This window comes from Heterocephalus glaber, unplaced genomic scaffold, assembly GCF_053883595.1.
Source record: "Heterocephalus glaber isolate CG9 unplaced genomic scaffold, H.glaber_assembly_v1.0 deba00001608, whole genome shotgun sequence".
NCBI classification, from domain to species: Eukaryota; Metazoa; Chordata; class Mammalia; order Rodentia; family Bathyergidae; genus Heterocephalus; species Heterocephalus glaber.
Genome location: NW_028258379.1, coordinates 11,852,438 through 11,870,585, shown reverse-complemented (window position 1 = coordinate 11,870,585; position 18,148 = coordinate 11,852,438). Strand labels below are relative to the sequence as shown.

Genomic DNA, 18,148 nt, shown 5'->3' with positions numbered 1-18,148 from the left:
AAATGAAAACATATGCAAACAAAAACTTACACGTGAATAGTGGCATTATTCTTAATAGTCAAAAAATAGAAAAAACAAACACTCCATCAAATGATCAGTATTATTATCTCAATATGAAGGACCATTAGTTGACAATAAAAAGAACTAAAGTACTGTACTGATGCATGCTACAACATGTATGGACATTGAAAATATCCAAAGTGAAAGAAGCCAGTCACATAAAGACCACATATTAAATAAATTCATATATTTGAAATGTCCAGAATAGGCAAATTTATAGAATCAGTAATGTTTGGTTAAGGCAGAGGGAATAGAAAGACAAAAAAGACAGGTGATAACAAAGGGGCATGGAATTTGAGATGATGAAAATGTTGCATGTGTGAAGACACTAAAATCAACTGAATGATATAGGCTCTTACTTTTCTTTCTCTCTTTTTTTTTTTTTTGTACCAGGGATTGAACTCTGGTCTTTGGGCTTGCTGGGCAGGCGGCAGAACCACTGAGCTAAATCCCCAGCCCTAGGCTCTTTTCAATGGGCTCTTACTTTTGAAAATCTGGCTTCTTTTTTAGTAGCCACAGTTATACTGACTTCTTTAGAAGTCACTCCTATTTTTGCTAATCAGCATTATTTGCAATCATAATTTTTGCTTCGTGGAGTTTTCCCTCCACCTGTATGAAATACTACTCCTTTTTAAGAGTTCTAGTGGCCCTGGAGACATATCTTTTCTCTAGGTTTCAAAAGATCCCTTTCTAAAAACCTAGGCCATAGGAGTTCCTTACACAACATCTATCATGACTGAATTTCAAAACACAGCACAGGCCTTACCCGCTGATCATGTTGGCCACAAAACATTTCAGTGAGAGTCTGTTGAGCAACAATGACTATTCAGGTAATATTTGGGAACAGACTTGGTGGACTGATAGCAGATGGATCAAGGTGTGATTGTGACATGTCCATAATGGACCTGAATTACTGCAGTTGTACAGCATTAATTTTGCTCTCCAGATAGTCCCAGCAGTTACACATGAAAAGTCTGCAACCAGAAGACAAAAAACACACTACTCAGGGGGTTCATGGCTGCAAAGGAAAGCCAAAAACAGGCTGGTGAATATCTGAGGGACCAGGAATTTACTTCATTAACTCACTTCAAGACTGCCCTTTAGAAGGCACATCATGGTTCTGTTCAGCCACCAAAGTTTAACAATATTCTCCAAAATTAACCTTTGCTTCTAGGATTAATAAAACTAAATACTAAAGCAAATGAGAGGTTAGGCTAAAACCATCCCAGCCTTGTTATTAAACTGCCAAAAAGCCTTATTTAATAAACTAAAGCAGAAAATCTTGAGGATTTATTTAACATGAAAGAAAAATCTCAAATATTTGCCTTAGAGAAATGAACGGAATATAAAATTTAAAGAAGCATATACTGTATTCAATAAACATGCAAAGCTTACAAATCAATAGAAACGTTAAGGTCTTAAAAGTATCCTGTTTCACAAACAGTTAACTTTTACAGTGGTTTCAATTCTGTTTGATCAGCTAAATGTGTGTTTCCTAGAAGAACACTTGAAGCAGCCAAGATTAAGCTTACACCTGTTTTTGTATTTTCAATTAACTTCACTTCCATTAACCTCTCAGTAGAAATCTGTAAATTTCTGATATGCCCTCAGGCTCTTAAAAGACATTTATTTCAAAACAAAGCAGATGCTGAGTTGATGACAGCATGATAATTTTAGGGCAATAGGCGGAAGTCAATGACAGGATGACAACTTCACATCAGAATCCACACTACAAGATGAGAAAGAAAGTATTTCACTGCAGAAAATAAGTGTCTCGGGTTTCCTGTATTGCCCAAGTTGGGAAACAAAGGGGTTCTTACGAGAAAAAACTGTCATTATTACAAACTCTGTGGAAGATGTGCTTCATCACAGCTGTAAATAATTACACTTCATCTAGCTAATCAAAAAAGAAACTTTGTCACCCTGGGCCTTAAGAGTTCTCCAGTGGATATGAACCTATTTGCAAACTGCTCCCAACAACAGATTTAAGTTCAATTAGTCAGACAGAGCATCCAATGACAACTATCTCCACAGCAAGGGAGGAAATTAAATACATTACCCAAGACTTTTCTCTAGGAGTTTAAGATACTTGCTCATTTTCACCTCCTAAAAGTTCACCCCTCTACCATCTAATTTTTCTTAGTGAAGCCGGCAACAGGTGAACAAAAACTATTCCTGAGTCCCCTGGAAATATGCAAACAAATAAACATCTGAAAGTTGGGTAAGTACCCTTTCTAAGGTTCAGTTTCCTATCTGTTCAATGTCCATAATATCTTTTCAAAGAAATTTCATGATGATCACATGAAATGGCATAAGAAAAGAATCTAACAGAGGAAGAATTTATTGTTGCAGTTTGGTAAAAAAACTAGGTACTATGGACTTCACTCGGGCCAAAATCCTGCAACAAATATAGGGGAAGAGGGACAAAATACAGTCAGTGGATCGTGTGACATACTTGAAAAACCTAGACCATCGCTGAAAACACCAAAACAGTCCCTGACTCTCTACCACAGCACAAGGATGAAGAACTGCATACCAAGATAAAAAGTATACCAGCAAGACCAGCCGTTCGTTGGAGAAGTGGATGAAGAGCTTGTCTCCAGAGCACAGCATAGTGTTTAAAACAAATTACCAGTTTAACTAACAGGGTGGTGGTTATAACTACCCTATTATAAGTAGACAGACTTTCTGGCATTACCAACAATAAATCACTCTACACATACAGCCAAAACATGACTGGACTTACTCTACTCCCAAAACTGCTACCATACAGCTGCTGCAATATATAACTGAAGATTGAAGACTGAGTGGCTCCTTTTCAAACAAGAAATTAAGGATGATAATTGGATAAAGTACACAGTAACAAGCCCTATAACAAAAACCAAAGTCACTAAATAGTAGGCTAATCAGCTTACTAGCCAAGAATGAATGCCAAAGTGCCCATTCCACTGAAGCAAATAAAGAAACACGCAAAATGAGAAACAGTCCATATCCCTCAAATAATCTATATTATACTAAAGAGAAATCACAGCATTTCACTTCTCTGCATTCTCCTCTAGACTTATGTCTTATGAAGATAAAACCACAACCTACATTGCAACACAGGCACTTAATAAAAATGTGGCAAACAAATATAAAGACACTCGTAGAACCTGCAGATGAAACGCGTCATCTGATTTCAAGTTTCAAGCCTGGCTCAGTCTGAACATCCAAGGTGGCAAGTGAGAATCTGTGTGCTTAAAATGCTCCCCAGGCAATTGTGATACTCCCCGTGGAGAGTGAGAACCAGTAATGTAACTCACTCTAACTGAGCCTTCGTGAATTGTCCTCTACAATCCTCTACAACGACCCTGTCCAGGAACAAAGGACGGGGCCTTTAGCATAAGCACCTCTAACAATGGGGAATGCAGCCCCTCACACATCTACTAGAAAAGTCCTTTCTGATGTTCATTCAAATATTTGTATTTAATCTACTTATTGTGCTATACTCCAGAGGGACTAAGACCATCTCTCTTCCTCCTAATATGACAAATTTGGCAAAGGATAACATCTCCTGAGTCTTTTCTAAGCTAGACATGTTTAATGAACTACACATTAATTATTAAATGCTAAGTTCTTCGGGCCAGGGATCTAGCTCAGTGGTTCTGCCGCCTACCTCGCAAGCACAAGGACCCGAGTTCGATCCCTGGTACCAAAAAAAAAAAAAAGCTAAGTTCTTCAAGTGTACAACACAGTACAACCAAATTTCAAAGAGAAAAATCCAAATGAGTTATAACCAGAAAGACCTCAATGAAGGAAGCAGATCTTGAATGATGAGAAAGAAAGAGGTAAGAGTAGAGGTTCAGGACACTGGCATGGCATCAAAAGGGATATGGGAGATAAGATAGTGTTACAGAGCATGAGATGCAGGGAAAGGAATATGAGAGATAAGGCAATAGCTGGTAGATTTCACATAGTTTTTAAGTGAGTAGAACTAAAACTTAAAGGTTCAAAGATATTAGAATAATTAGTCATGAGAAAAAGCAGAAGCCCAGCATATGAAGGCAAAGACATAGTTCAGAGAAGCAAAAGAAACCCAATAAACATGAAGGGAAGGAAAGTTATTCAAACAAGCAGGAGATTGCTGAGTTTGACATGGCAAAGTATTAGAGCCATCTGTTTCAAAATGGGGGACACAATTACTTATTGGGTACAATAGCAAGATGGCCTGGAGATCAGGCAGCAAGAGTCAAGGCAGAGAGAAAGGACACTGTAACAACTCCTTAGACATAAAAATTATGGGTCTGCTCAAAGATGGTGGTGTAAGACTAACAGGAAAAGTTGAAAATGGGAATCAATTTAAAGGGGAAAAATGTTAAGACCTAGTCACAGATCAGACCAAAAGTAAAACAACAGAAAGATTCAGAGATGACTTCTAAGAAATATCTGAAAAATCCAAGGAGGAAGCAGTCCAATATTCAGGCAAGGAAGACAATTATGCAATCACATGTCCTGAGACGATGCGTGGATTAGTACCGAGGTTTTATTTTGTTTATGAAAGTTTCAAAGATCACTCTCTATTCTTCATACTAAGTATTACTGTTTTCTCTGGTCCCACACAATTTATAGTTTCTATGTCAGCAGTCAGGGAATATCTGGCTTTAGATGTGAAATCTCCAACATTCCTACCAAAGTTAAAGTGTTTGCAAAAAAATAAAATGTGCTTTGACAGAGTTAGGTGAAAGAAGCCAGTCACAAAATACCCCAATACCCCATACTATATGATCTCACTTACCTGAAACACCCAGAGTAGGCAAATCCATAATGACAAAGTAGATTCATGGTGCCTCGGGGCTGGACAAGCAGGGAGGAGTGGAGACCGGGAGAAATGGGGAGTAAGTGCAAATGAATTTGGAGCTTCTTTGGGGGTGATGAAAATGTTCTAAAATTATGGAGATGGCTGCAGACTAAAAATCATGGAGTAGGGGCCGGGGATTTAGCTCAGTGGCACCACGCCTGCCTCGTAGGCGCAAGGTTCTGAGTTCGATCCCAGTACCAAAAAAAAAAAAATCATGGAGTGTGTGGCCTCCATAATAACTTTGACCTACTAGACCCTAAATTGTTAACTGATCCAAGTTACAGAACGTCTAAAATAGTAAAAAATTTAAGAAAGTGTCATTTTTTACTACAATATCCCCCCATCTATATACAACTACTTTGGTCAGTTATGTTTATTAAGAGGCAAGATGGGGGGGGGTGGGGTTGTTTAACTCAGGTTCTGCCGGCGCAAAGACTGGAGTTCGATCCCTGGTACCAAAAAAAAAAAAAAAAAGAGGCAAGATGGGTTCCCACCCTCCCACGCAGTGGCTCTACACAGAATAAAGCCCCCAATAGCCTAGGAGGAACCAAAATATCAATTTCTCCTAGAAGCTGTCCAGGAATCACAGAGTGGATTAAAGAGAAATACCTACTGTGAAAAAAACCAGGCTTTGGAGGGCAAACGCTAACTTTCTACCTATAAGTTAAATAGTTCAAAAGAGACCACAAAGTACATACAATGGTAAATCAGACTTCTTTCCAGAAATAATACTATCCAATAGGACACAGTTTTATGGTTTTACCTTTTATTTCATTTTGTTTTCTCTTATTTGACTTCAAGAATTCTGAGAAGGACAGATACTTTCCCCATATGAGAAACCTGAAGCTCCTAAAGACTGGCAGACTGGCCTCTCCACTAGCATCTTCATTCCCCACCCAAACCTGCTTCTCCAGTCATCTCCATTTCAATAAATGGGACCTCTATTATTCCAGTAGCTCAGGCCAAAAACCTGGGTGTCATCCCTGACTGCAATCTTTCTTTCACTTCACATCAACCCACCTATAAGAGAAACATGTTAACCCCACCAGAGATATGTCCAGAATTCAGCCACTTAATACCGCCACTGCTAAGATATCTCACCTAGATTACTTCAAGAAACCTCTACTGTTCTCCCTGTTTCAACCTTTGTGTCCCTCTACATTCTGTTCCTTACAAAACTTTGCCCTTTAAAAAAACAAACTCTCCAGGAGCTTCCCATTTCACTCAGAGTTGTTGACTGATGTATTCCTAGGATGAGAAAAGTACCCTGTCATATAAAAGGTGCTGATTAGTAAATGAAAGAAAAAAGAGCCAGAACCAAGCAAGTAGCAATACAGTAAAGCCAAGACTAGAACAAATCTTCCAGTGTTCTTTGGCAACAATGAAACCACATTTACAACAGCCGCCAATCCTCATGGGAGGAAATTCTTACATTTCACTTTGCAAAACTGAATCTTTTAACGCATAATCAATAATATGTTACATTTCTAACAACAAATTAAAAGGAAAATACTGTACAGAGGTATGAAATCTCACACTAGGTGCTCTGAATATGATATATGTGGCAGTATGAGCAAATGCCAAATTATCAAAGCACTAGTACTCTGATCTTCAGTGTGATTTTTCTGCATTCGGTGACATGATGTCCCATCTCAAGACTACTACATGCACAAATGACCAGGGCTCTAAGACACTCAGAGCACCTAGAAAAAGGGGTAATAAGCCTTTCTAAAGTTCCCACACTGGTACTATGCCAATAATATGACATAGGAATTAAGTTTCTAGAGTACTAATATCATCAGCTGAAAGACTGGCTATCTACTACCAAAATAACTTCAAATAAGACTGTGAAAGCTGAATTTAAATTTTGACTGTTTTCTGATCAGAATGGTCAGAAAAACTATTCACCATTACAGAATTTTCTCACTAATGTGAAGAAAATGATTTAAGACTTAAAAATTAAATATTCTCTTTCTTCAGTTCTTTCAAGAATATTTCTACCATCTTTTTACAAAATCCTTAAATCTCTCCAAGTCACAATAATAAACTCACAGAATTTTAACAATAGGAGAAACCTATCTCAACCTTCAATTTCCTTTGGTACACATTAAGTGAACAATGAAAACTTGTTAAGTGGATAAACAACAAACAAAGGTTTTAACACTTCCAAGATTCTGACAATAACAAAATCCAAACTTATCCAAACTAGGTTTCTAGAGTCTCTTAAAGTAGATGGGAGAGTAGAGCAAATCAACATTTGAAAGTTCTCCTCAGGAAAACTTTAACTAAAATTCATTAAAGCCACCTTCCTTTAGTTGTCCTACTTAGAAAAAAAAAAAAGTACTTGATAAAATAAATTTTGCCAACACTTAACTCCTTGGAAACCAGCAAGCAGAAATGTCTAATGCTTCTTTCTTCTTCCATATTTAATATAGGATGATTTCACAATAAACAACTTCAATTGTTTTACATCAAATGTAAAGCAGGTAGCCTCTGCCTAATAAACTCCAAACATGAGAAGAATCGAACAGTGAAAAGGACAGCAACAGAGATTAGAAAACTATCAGCTAGTTACATGAGAGCAGGAGCAATGTATCCTTTGTTCACTACAAGAAGCCACCAGCCCCTAGCATATAGTGGGATTAAATAAATACTTAGGGAGTGAGTAGAGACACACCCTTGCAGATACAGATTAATTAAATCACCATTAAACAAATCTTATGAGAAGTCTAACATATGCAAGCATGTTACATTTTTCATCACAGAAATTCTATCAAATGACACTTTAATTGATATACCCAATCAAAATATTCTCCATACTTTCATTAAAAAAATGAAAAAGTCAGGTATGGTACAACACACCTGTATTCCCAGCTATTCAGAAAGCTGAGGCAGGAGAATCCCATTAGTCCAGAAGTTCAAAGCTGCCTGGACAACATGCCAAAACCTACCAATCATCAAAAAAAAAAAAAAAAAAAAAGATGAAAAAGTGTCTTAAGTAGCCTATGACTTACTAAGGGCAGTTACTTAATTTGCTGTTTTGATTCCAGTCCATCTCCTTTAACTCATGTTATACAACCCAGCCAGATAAATTTTCTATTCTTTATGCATCCAGAAAATAAAACAGTGCTGTGTCTGAGTACTCTACCTACATATGTGGCCCATTACAATTCAAAAGATGATAGAAGAAATAAATAACTGGCTTGGAATAGGCAAGACAATACTGTGTCAGGGGAAAACAAGGTATCACAGGCGACTGTTCTTATAACAATTGATCCAACTGAAAATCTTGAGACTACTTTAAAGGCTTTCATTACAGACCTCCCTATATCACTGTGATAAATGTGACAGATGATGCTGGGCACTAATATCCACTGGGTTACACATCCCATCTTCAAGTTCAACTCCAGATCCTTTTTGAAGCTTTCCCAATCCAATGGACTCAGTATCTGAAAGCACTTTGCAAACCAGGAAATGCTAGACACACAGCTCTTACTACTCTGCTTGCCAACTGACAGCCACATATACATTTTGCTATTTAAATCACTTTACTTCATTCTTTAAGGGTATATAATTCCCTTCCCCAAAAAAATGAAAAACTATTTGATGTGTTTTACATAATCTCTATCCCTCAACATCTGGAACAATGATATATCAGTATCATTTAAAAGTGTCACTTATATTTGCTGATTTCAAAACATTAAAAAGCTAAAACCATCAAAATAGTATGATACTGATATAAACAAAAACAGACTGATGAAATAGAGATCTCAGAAACAAAGCCACACATTCACAGTCAAAATAGCTTCAGCAAGGATGTCAGGATACTTGCCACTCAATAACAAATGCATTGGAAAAATGGAATGTCCACATGCAAAAGAATAAAGTTAGACCCTTATTTACACATTAACAAAAACTAACTTAAAATCTGCCTCGCAAGTGCAAGGCTCCAAGTTCAATCCCTCATACCAAAAAGAAAACAAAACAAAACAAAACAAAACAAAACAAAACAAAACAAAAATTAACTTAAAATGAATTGAAAACTTAAACATAAGACCTGAACTATAACACTCCAAGAAAAAGCAAAAGGAAAAATGACGCTTCATGACACTGGACTTGGTAATGACTTCTTGGATATAACACCAAAAAAACAGGCAACAAAAGTAGACAAGTGGGAATACATTAAATTTAAACCTTTGTGCATCAAAGACACATTCAATGAAGTAAAAGGCAACATATGAAATAAGAAATATTTGTAAATTATATATCTGTTAAAAGTTTAATATCTAAAATATACAAAGAAGTCCTAAAACTCAACAACCGAAAAAGTCAAATAACACAATTTTAAAATGTACAAAGGACCTAAATAGATATTTCTCAAAATATGGGACACAAATGACCAACAAGAATATGAAAAGATGCTTGATATGCATAACTAATCAGAGAAACTTGATCAACACAACAAGTACATTGAGATATTGCTTCATATACATTAGGGCATGGTACAACACACCTGCATTCCCAGCTATTGTAACTATAAAAAAATACTATACTGTACTATATACACTCCCAATAGTTCCCAATACTATTAAAAAAATAAGTATTGATAAGGAGGTGGAGAAGTTGGAAACCTTGTCAGATTATAAACTGGTGCCACCACCAAGGAAAATGATTCAGTGATCCCACTTCTGAGTAAATATCCATAAGAATTAAAGGCAGGATCTGGAAGAGATATTTGTACACCCATGTTTATAACAACAAAACTCACATTAGCCGAAGGGCAGAGACAACATACACGTCCATCCACTCATAAATGGATAAACAAAATGTGGTGTATATTTATATATACAATAAAATGCTATTAAGCCTTAAAAAGGGATGAAAATTCTGACATATAGTGCAATGTAGATAATCCTTGAGAACATTATGTTCAGTGAAATAACCGAATCCCTAAAGACAAATACTGTGTGATCCCACTTACACAAGGTACTAGCATAATCAAATTTATACACAGAAAGCAGAATGGTGGTGCCAAGGGCTAAGGGGAGGGGGAAACGGAGTTTTTAAAGAAACTCTGGAGATCTGTTTCACAATAGTGTGACCGTTCTTCAGCTTTATCTACTGAACTATACACTTAAAAATGGTTGAGATAGCAAATTTTATCTCTTTATCATAATTTTTTTAAAGTGCCAAAATACAATCATCAAATCCCATTTATGTGTTCTATCTCTACAGCAAGAATCTAAGGAGTCTGACCCTTTTAGCTATTGGCAGTCATTTCCAGATTTCTTCCATGTTGTTCTTTCCAATCAATGAAACTCTACAGAAGATTCAGGGGCTCTCCTTTTCACCTATTCAAAATGAAGTTTCTACAGTCCCCAGTCAGCTACTTCCTGGGTTAAGCCCACTAATTACTACCTTTTTGTCAAGCACACAACTAAAAATTATGTAAAAGCCACTGTATTTTCAAATGGGAGTATGTTACAGTCAAAATCCAAAATGTCCCCCCAAAAAAGCTCATTATGTCAAAGGCCTGGTTGCTGATGGGTTTCTGGCAAGTGATTGATGAGGACTCTAACTTCATAAGCAGATTAAGCCACTGATGAGATCATAATTGGATGGCATGACTGGGCCTAGTTGAAGGGAGTGGATAGAGGCCATGACCTTGGCAACTATATCTGGTTCCCAGCCTTCTTCTCTGGGGTTCTGTCACCGCTGTACTTCCTGGAGGTCGAGGTGAGCAGCTTTCCTCCGCCATGCCCTTCCACCATGTTCTGCCTTACCACCAGCCTAAAGCCATGGAGCTAAAGCCTTAGACTAAAAGCTCTGGAACCAGGAGCCAAAATAAACCTTTCTTCCTTTAGGCTGACATTCTCAGGTATTCTGTCACGCCAATACTAAACTCTTTGGGTTTTGTTTGTTCGTTTTGGAGACAGGTTATCACGATATAGTCCCGGCTGGCCTCCAACTCTGATCCTCCTAACTCAGCCTCCCTAGTGCCAGGATCACAAGTGTGCACCACAACACCTAGCATCATTCTGAAGTTCTCCACACTACACTTCTGCCTGGTTATCCTGTGTACTGCCCCAGGGGATGCTGTGATTCTCTACTCTTTCTATTCATTCCCTCATTTCCTCCCTAACACACATCCTACTCAAAGCAAAAAAAAAAAGTGATTATTACACTGAGGTTCCTGAATATTTAATGAGTCTTTCTCAGAATCCTAGAGCTCTCCCTAACCAATTACTTGCCTACAGAAATATTTGTTTGTTATGTAATCATACCTCAATTCCTATTACAAAGGATCAGCACTAAGATCCTAATTTTAAAAATAAAACAATAGTGAAACTCTCTGAAGAATAACAGGAATTTCTCAAACTGAAAGAGTCAGTAACCCCATTCAGCTTCCTAAGTCTGGGGCTCGAACTTGTGATCCTCCTGCCTAGTTTTCCAAGCTGCTGGGACCACCACACCAGACTCAGACTCTCTTCTTGAAGGCATAGGATACAAGAATTCACTCATCAGCTGCTTCTCCAAGAACTAAAAAAATACTTGTAAAAATAAATGGTCAATTGATTCTGGGAACTAGCAACTATGAAAGGAAATTTGCAAGGTATTCAAAATATTTCAAATTAGAACTACTATCTACACAAAAATTTAGAATATGAAGATAAATCACAGAAAGAAAATATAAGGGCTAAAGTAAAAGATACTGATCAGGGCTGAGTGTTTGACTAACATCAAGAAGCCCTGGGTTCAATCTTCAGCACTGGAAAAAGAAAATGATACTACACCGATCACAGTCAACTCCTCACCACAGGAATATGATCATTCAGCACACAGCCCTCTGCTTTCTATTTCTCAATAGCTTTCCTCTGAGCAGATCAGAACTCATTATATAAAGAAGCAAGATGATGAACCATGAAAACAATCAGTGATTCTACCTGTTCACAGGTTTGGTAAAAGGCCTTATGAGAAAAGTAGAAAGAGGAAAAGGTTAAACAAAATTCACTGCTGTGTCTGAGAAATTCATTTAACCTAGACCTTCTCAAAGGATGTGGGGATATGGTAGCAGCTGTGGCTGGATGTCCTGTCTGCTTGGGTTGCCTTTGAGTGATCTGTGTTTGTACAAATTAGCAACTCTCCCTCCCCAAGCTAGCATTTCCCAACAAGTATACATTCTCCTGCCTCTTCTAAATTGGAAAGAAGGAAACTAAAACATTATGTAATTGTCCGTTTCTCACAATTGGAAGTTAGGCATACTACAATCCTAATTAGAGGGAGAACTTAGTGCAGCATGACCGGTAACAAATTAGAAATCTATAGGCTAGAAATTCTCATCCTACATATCCAGAGACAAAGAAAAATAACTTTGGCTTTGCCTGACTTTGTAGCACACCCAACAACACACTGCTATTTACAAAGGTATGGGTAAAAAAAAAACCCTTACATCCCTCCATTTCATCTCTCTAGATCTTTTAGAAAACCCTCACATTCTCTTTGGGGTTATTTACTAACCCAAACCAAAATGAAAGAAGAAATTGGATGAGGACTACGTGGCAGAGCTTCCCCTACCTTCAAAAGATCTACCCATTTGTTTTTCTTGGTTGCAAATCAAAATGCACTGTGTCATTCCATCCCTCACTCAAATCATCTGTGTTTGAGAGATCCAGAGCTAAGACTGCTCCTGATGTTTCCATGACTCACTCTACAGGTCATCAACAGACCAGAGAAAGAATAAATGAACTACGATCTAACTTACATTATCATGTTTGAAAAACAAAATGTCATACAAGTGTGTGGGTTTTATTTTAGTTTTTACTAACTAGGTATGGAAAACTAAAAGCAAAACTGCAATGAGCCAATTTACTTCCTATACCAAAAAAGAAGTACAGCAGACAGAAGCTAGATTGTCAATCTTGAGAGATGTAGCTCTGAGCCAGGCAGGAATACAGTAACTGGTGATGCATACAAGTCGGTAGCATTTGCAACAGGAAGCTCCTGTTTGGTGCACAACTGTTCCTGCACCTGAGTGCCCCCCACATACACCCACCCCCACCCCCATAACCCTTCCAAGTTACCTGAGGGAGATGATCTAAAAGTTGCCATTGCTCCAGGAACAAGGAAGATATAACTTACTTTTGCAAATGGAAACAAGTTTAAGAAGAGAAGAAAAACATGTGAACTAAAATAGTTTGGTTTTTCTAAAGAACACCAAAGTAAGTACATTGTGCTCTTAGTTAATAAAGATGTCTTTAAAAACAAAGGTCTACTGATTTCCTTTTCCATAACTTTGCAAACTGAGAAACTCCAAAGCTTAGCAACCAACAGTACATCAATGCCATCTTCATAGCTCTTCATCCTTAGTGTAAATTTTGTTTGTTTCCTTAAGTTTTGCTTGTCTTCATTTTAGTTTGCTCATAAAAACTGAATATTTAAGGAGGGGGTAGTAAACAAACTTTCAAGCAATAGACTCTAAGGTAGAAAAAAATAAGAAATAAAACAACCTATTTAAATATGAAGACCTGTCTTCTGATCTCTGATAACAAACTAGCTCTATAACTGAAAAAGTCACTTCAAGTTTCTGGGCCCCAGGTTCATGTGTAAACTGGAGGAGAATGAATTACCCTCAAATCCCTTCAAGTTTAAGCAACCTATGAATCTGTTCATAAAGTAAGAAAATACAATTGCAAATAAGACTGTGGTTTACAAAGAACAGTACTTTCATACATATATTCTCATTAATTTTTGTAGCAAAGCTATAAAGCAAGTTGTGCACCCACGTCTGCATAAAGACAGTGACATTCAGAAAAACAGATCAATTACTTTTTAAGATCACCACACTACATTATTTCAAACTTTTCAAATAAATTAAAATTCAAAAGCAACTGCCTGTCCTGCAAACCTTTAATGGGGGCATCAGAACATCAAAATGTGAGTGCAGGACAGGTTACTAGAAGTGGCTCCCCTGGACCAACAGTTCCACAAGGCTAAGAACACTCTTTACTAACCACTGGAATCACAAAAACCAACAACACACCTCCAAGATGACAGCACTCAATAAATACTGCTTGGTTCACCTCAAATCTCAAAAGTTAGAAATGCAGTGAAGTTACAAAAAAAAAATGTTGATTTAAGTTTGAAATTTGAACTTCTGCAGTTTAAGTCAACAAGAAGAAAGAAGCATGTTCCCTCGGGGCTCGAGCTCTTCCTTATGGGGGTGAGTCTACTGGTGTTTCTGAAAGACCAATTTGGTCAATGAACCAAAAGGCTCAAATCTGAGATGTCACCTGAAAACCTTCAGGATATTCATACTTCGTTATGTGTTGAGTGGGCCAATAGGAATGATAATAACTAGAATGGTAAGAGGCAAATAATCACGTTATCATTAACCACAACAAACTTTCCACTAAATTGGACAGATTCTGAGACTGCTTACACTGTCAGCTCTCACGTTCCTGTTTCACTGCTCAAAGAAAGATTTTTAAAAGTCATTTACTTAAATTCAAGCTGGCCAGGTACAGTGGCACTGGCTTGTAATCCCAGCACTCAGGATGCTGACGCAAGAGGACTGCTACATAGTGAGTTCAAGGCTAGCTGGACTACACAGGGAGATGGTATCTCAAACAAAATTCAAGCTGCAAATTAAAACGGAACACATGTACATCATAATTCATCAACCAAGATGCCCCAAATTTATACAACTGCTAATCTAAAGCAATCATCAACCTACAACTTCTAAGGATCCTAGAAGGTGAACTTAAGGGCTGTTGAAAAATCAATGTGAGGGGATCAGAGGGAGAAGAGGATACAAGGAGAGTATGTAAGAAATGGAATGGAAATGATGAAAGTATATTATAACCAGATACAAATATGCTAAAATGACACCCATTCTGTGTAATTCCTATGCACTAAAAATTATTTTTTTAAAAAATCAAGGTGAGCACACCAAAATCACATGCATAACTCTAAGCAAAAGTGAAGTAAATATAAAAATCAGAATATACCAGTAAAAGAATAGTCAAAAGAAGAGTTGAGTCTCAAAATATAATTTCAGTGAGGTCCCTTCAAATTACTACTGAGAGCTCGAGTAAATCCTAATCCCATATTGAAATCAAAACTATCACTGCCTGACACTTCAAATCTGAAAAGTGCACTGCACTAAAATCCTGATTTCAAACTCAAGGATCAGTCCCATAAACTGCAGAGAAACTAACAACAGCAACACCTACTGACTGTCTTCAGCCACTTGCTAAACTTGTTCTCTCAATCAACCAGAGAAATCAATGACGGTCAGTTTCAAGAATCCTTTACTCAGTAACATGAGAAAGTAAATTATCTGCGACATAAAAGCATTCATCCTCAAAATTTTCTTACTTTGCCACTAACCATTTATGCCCAAGCCATCACCCAAGTCATTTAAATGTACTATTGTTAATGCCTTAGTATAAATAACTTATTCCATGAGGAAAACACTTTAAAAAAAAATCCCATTTAATAACTGGGATGTCATGTCATAGTTGGACACAGCAGTGACCATAAACTGCTGTACTGAAACCTTTTAACTGAGATCACAGATGTTACCACTGTTCTGTATTACCCTTCTATTCAGCCTGGTAAGGTAGCTTAATTGTAGCATTCAAAAATGAAATTGGGAAAGGTGAAAGTCATTAAGTCAGGATTACATACAAAATTAAGATTTACTAAACTGGCTGAGGAAGCAACTTGGTAGGACTTAATCCTGTACTTTTCCAAAAGATTCGGAGAATCTCTGCCCTGGTAGATATTCCATATGAGAAAACTGGAGAAAGTTGACACTTAACTCCCACAGAGTACCAGTTTAAAAACAACGGCTTTAAAACTGAGTCAGAGTTTCAACATGGAAGACTTACTTTACAGAGGAAACGCCAACCCCAGTTCTTCCAGATAGACCTGGAACCTGATGAAAGTCGACACCTCCACTCTGAAATTTGCATCGCATCACTGGCTCCAGTTTAGAAATACAATCGTTTAACAGGTACTACGAAATTTCCATGAACGCTGCCCCTAAACTACGCGTCATGGAAAAAAAAATCTGTAAGATAAACGCTGTCTGGGAGCCATAAATCCCCAAAAGCTTCCCTTCGAAGACGAACGCCAGCCAATAATTCAGTTAAACACTACCTTCCTTGAAAGTGAGCTATATCGCATGTCTCTGTTTTCCAAGTGGTGAGCCCCATGAAATTTCAATCTGCCCACTTGTCCATCTAGAAATGCAGTGGAGCAGTTTAAGAACCTTGCAAATTGCCATTAAGGTCAGGAGAGAAGTTGGAAACATCGCGAAGTAGGAAAAGTTCTTTATGCAGCATCCTCATTCCTCTACAGCCCTCTCTCGGTTTACTTCCTCCAAGGAAAGCAGGCTTGAGCATCCCCGAATTTCACTCCCCCAGACCTGGAGAAAGGAAATTAAAACCCTCGGGCCCCACTCTGAACCTCTGCCTTGCCTAGGACTGAACTACTCGGCCTGTCCCCTCCAGCCTAACCTGCAAAGCCCTCACCCGGGTGACCAAAGCGCAAGGGTCTCTCAACGGAGATCTGAGGAGCAAGGCAAACGGAGCCTCGCGACGCGGGCGCGGGTCTCCCGGTCTCTCGCAAGGGCGCCGCTGGTAGCTGTGCAGAGCCGGATTCCGAGGTGCGTGCGCGCGCACCGCACTCAGTGGAGCCCGGACTCGGGACTGCCGGGCAGGCTGCGCTATCAGCACGCCACCAAATAGGAAATCAAACTTTCAGCGGCCTGCCGGTATACTGATCCGGGCCCTGGACCCGAGCCCCAGCCAAAGCCGGAGCAGAAGGCTGTCAGCAGTACTGCACCCCAACTCCCAGCCCCGACCCAAGACACGGGGGCCACTTACCGCTCAGTCCGGCCTCCCCGTGCAGCTGCGTGTCCCGGGCGCGTCCGCCGCGCGCTCTCCCTGGGGAGAAAGAGAAACCGGGCAGACGGTCGGCGCGCGATCCCTCGCCGCCTCCTCAGCGAAGAACGGCGGGCGCCAAGTGCCGAGCTGCGGAGGGGACGCGGGGGAGGCGGAGGCAGAATCAGACCAACTCCGGAGCCTGGCTCAGAGGGGACCCCGGAATGCAGGCTGCGAGCAGTCGGCGGGGGCCGCGCTCCTGAGTAGGGGACGGAGGTGCCCGTCCCTGGGCATCAACTATTGTCTAGGCGCCCGGGCCTCGGCTCGAGCCACCCCTGAGGCTCAGCGCCCCTCATCCCACTCGCCTGCGGAGGGAAAGAGCAGAGGGAAGCCAGCGCGGGCGGCGGGGTGACCCGGGTCCGAGGTAGCCGCAGGAAAGGGGAGGTGCATGCCGCGTGGGGGAGGGGACAGGTAACTGCTGCCGGGGTCTGGAAGGCCCGGGAGGACCTTGGGGGCAGGAAATGGGCAGGGAGCCACAGGGGCGCGAGGAGATGCAGTGGCTGAGGGGACGGCCTTCGGGGCCCAGACCTGGCCCTCCCTGGGGACCCTCCTCTCGGGGACTCGGCACCGCACTGACTTTTCACTCACTCGCTCACGCACCCACTGAACTCGTTCACAAAGTTGCTGCACTCGCCCTTCCCCGTCCCCGCCTCCCGCCTCCTACGCCTCCGCCCCATTTCTTCCCCTCCCTCACTCCCTCCCAGTGAAGTCTCGGGTGAGATCACCGTGGGGCCCGCTCTGCGCTGGGCGCAAATCTCGCGAGACCAGCGACAACTTGGCCCGCCAGAGGGGAGAAGAGGAAGGAGTTGGACGAGGGGGGGGGACCCTTGGAACTCCTGGTTGCCATGACGACAGCAAAGCCCTGGATTCCTGTCTCCCGCAGAGAACCGAGGCTGCAAACGTGGGTGCAGTTTTCACCTGCCCCCTTCCCTACCCAACGCCCTAGCAGTAGGGATGGCGAGGGCTGCGAGCGGAAGGAGGATTTTTTAAAACCTGTTCTACAGTGTATGTTATGGTATCTGGCCGCACTTGACAAACGAGGCTAATTTTTAAAGTGTTCTGGGGCTGTAAAAGCCAGCGCATATCTGTATTTCCAAATGTCCACCACATACTCAGGTTATCTGCTCTCCCGTTTTAATCTCATTCCCAGCCCCCTACACACACACACACACACACCATACCATACCTTCCTCCTTCCTCCCCTACAACGCCCACACACTCCGCTCCTGCCTGGGCTCCTAGAGGAGCTGGCTGATTCATCCTTGTGTTTTCAACGCCTCCTCCGGCTTGGTACTTAGTAGGT

At 40.2% G+C, this 18,148-nt stretch overlaps 1 protein-coding gene across 13 annotated transcripts in view; it reads right to left on the bottom strand.

Moving 5' to 3' along the window:
• The window catches only part of Sipa1l1 (signal induced proliferation associated 1 like 1), a 383,338-nt gene extending 365,859 nt beyond the window's left edge, over positions 1-17,479 (bottom strand). For 4 of the 13 annotated variants that reach the window (XM_087195340.1, XM_087195341.1, XM_013067445.3 and 1 more), the window contains exon 1: positions 16,789-16,928. The gene's annotated coding sequence lies outside the window, so the exon portion shown is untranslated. Of the gene's footprint in view, positions 1-15,789; positions 15,949-16,788; positions 16,974-17,422 lie in introns of those variants that run through there. The other 9 variants (XM_021247003.2, XM_021246997.2, XM_004837279.4 and 6 more) reach the window with 6 other exon arrangements.
• Between the last annotated feature and the right edge of the window lie 669 nt (positions 17,480-18,148).